The sequence below is a fragment of the Tiliqua scincoides genome, chromosome 1 (genome assembly GCF_035046505.1).
Source record: "Tiliqua scincoides isolate rTilSci1 chromosome 1, rTilSci1.hap2, whole genome shotgun sequence".
NCBI classification, from domain to species: Eukaryota; Metazoa; Chordata; class Lepidosauria; order Squamata; family Scincidae; genus Tiliqua; species Tiliqua scincoides.
The window spans coordinates 26,585,490-26,587,751 of NC_089821.1; the positions used below are offsets into that span (position 1 = coordinate 26,585,490).

General features: G+C 46.7%; 1 pseudogene; it reads right to left on the reverse strand.

The window, feature by feature from the left end:
• Positions 1-1,220: 1,220 nt before the first annotated feature.
• LOC136637086 (5S ribosomal RNA) lies at positions 1,221-1,338 on the reverse strand (annotated as a pseudogene).
• Between the last annotated feature and the right edge of the window lie 924 nt (positions 1,339-2,262).

Sequence of the window (2,262 nt, forward strand, 5' to 3'; positions counted from 1 at the left end):
TCAGGCTAAGCAGAGCTCTCTGTGCAGTGGGGCCTGCAGAGAAAGGAGGGAGGTAAGCTATTAAGGATAAAGCCTAATGGCCCCTTGAGAGCAGCAGCAGCAGCAATGGTGAAAGAGAAGAGGGGACAAAAAGGACAGTTGGGGAAAAAATCTAAAACATCTTCAACTGAATTTTAAGCATAGCCAGGGGACAACATGAGTTTTAATACAAAATATTACACAGCTGCTTTGCTACATGAGATAAACTTGTGTCACAGGATGAATAAAAATATACTCCCATTCCATGTTTCACGCTGTCCCCAGGCGCTCGGAAGAATGGCGCGGAATATAGAACGAAGCGCCGGAAAGGCTTTTAAGCGCTCGGCAAGCCACCAAATCAGAGCAGGTCTCTCAGAGAAATGTTCTTCCGCATTTCTCCATAAATAATTAACTTTTAGCTGCCATGATCAGCGACAAATCTACATTTCCCCATAGACGAGATCTGATAGGTCTTAAATTAATACATCTGCAAAGTAAAGATTAGCTGACAAATCTTTGAAAGCAGGCAACGGATTGTGGGCTCCCTCGGTTTTGTTCATTCAGAAGCCTGGGCACATTTCTGTTTTGTGTGTGTGTTGTCTGTGTGAAGGGTGGCTTGCTTTTGCAACTGTAGTTTGGAAGGTCTCCCAGTTGTACACGACAGTTGTTTGACTTTTAACAGCATGCAATAAGAATGTTCCCAGGAATTAAGGGAAGAGAGTGTGTTAAGGGTGAAGAGAAGAGCCACTCAAAAGTACAAAACTGTCCAAATGGTCTGAGTGGAAGAGAAGCAGCTGAAAAGAAGAGATCATTTCCTTATCATGCAGTTCTCTTCTTCAGGCACTTTCACAAATCACATTTTTACATGTAAAAATACAGACTCAAGGTATATGTTGCATGGCCTTACGTATTCGTCCTCTGCAGTTTTTCAAAAGCCAAAACCAGACTGGGCAAGTTGCATGTTGGAGTGGAGGAAGAGTGGGCAGATTGAGTTGCTTAAAATCTTTTCTCTTCCACTTAGGTTGAGATTCAATCCAACTGCTTTTCTATTTGTGGGAGAAAAGATGCCAGGTCCCTGTATCCTCCTCCTCTTTTCCCTCACAGGTAAAACCAAGTAGTCTAGGGATGGTGACTTTAAACTGAATAAATGACCAGTGAGAAAGATGGTTGGCAACCTTCAGTCTCGAAAGACTATGGTATAAGCCTGCAGCATCCAGTATTCCCAGGTGGTCTCCCATCCAAGTACTAACCAGGCCTGACCCTGCTTAGCTTCCAAGATCAGATGAGATCAGGCATGTGCAGGGTAACAGTTGCTGCCAGTGAGAAAGATTATCAGCCCAATCCAATGCAATGTCCCTGGCACCGATGCAGCTGTGCCAATGGGGAGCGAGCTGCAACCCATAGGGGAGTTTCAGGTCCTGGAGACCTTCTCAAGGTAAGGGAATGTTTGTTCCCTTGCCCAAGGGCAAGCCTTTGCTGCCCCAATGGGTCTACTTGGACCTGCTCCAGTGATTTGCTGGCACAGGTCGGGCAGCCCAATTCTGAGCTTCCCAGCAAGCTCAGAACTGTCACTAAATCCGCCCCCTTCTCAGTTACAATCCAACCTCTGTCCAACCTCTGCCACCACCACATTCCATCCGCACCCCACCCGACCGCATTCAAACCCCCCCCCCCCCCACCTTCCTCCAACTCCCTGTAGCAGCTTACCCAGGCTGGCAGATCTTCAGCCATCTGCTAATGCACAGGGAGGCCATTTTAGCCTCCCTGCCAGAGGCGCACTCCCTGTGGCGCACACCAGCAGTTTTGTGACTGCCATGAAGCAGCCTCTGTGGGTGCAACACCAGTTATTTCGGCAGCCACAGGGGATAGGATTGGGACATTGATTTTTTTTTTTTTTTTAGTCTGGGGGAGAAGTAATTATTTTTCTGCCCTGTATGTCCTCCTGTCTTCCTGTGTAGAAAAGATCAGTGCCAAGAAGGCTACACTTGGTCTTCCCTCAAAGGCAGAAAGCAAAATTTACTGCAACTGGAACAGACTGCAATTGTCTACCTCAATCCCTTTCTACGGATTTATTTACAGTATTACACAAAATAGCAGAACAAGCTGCCATAGCGCTGGCTCTGACATCTCTGTTGTAAGACGTAGGATAGCATGGATGCTATGAGCACCAGGATGGTTAAATTCAAGGACTGTGTCACTACCAGGTGCAGTGGAGCTCATGTGCTTCAGATCTCCTTTCTTAGG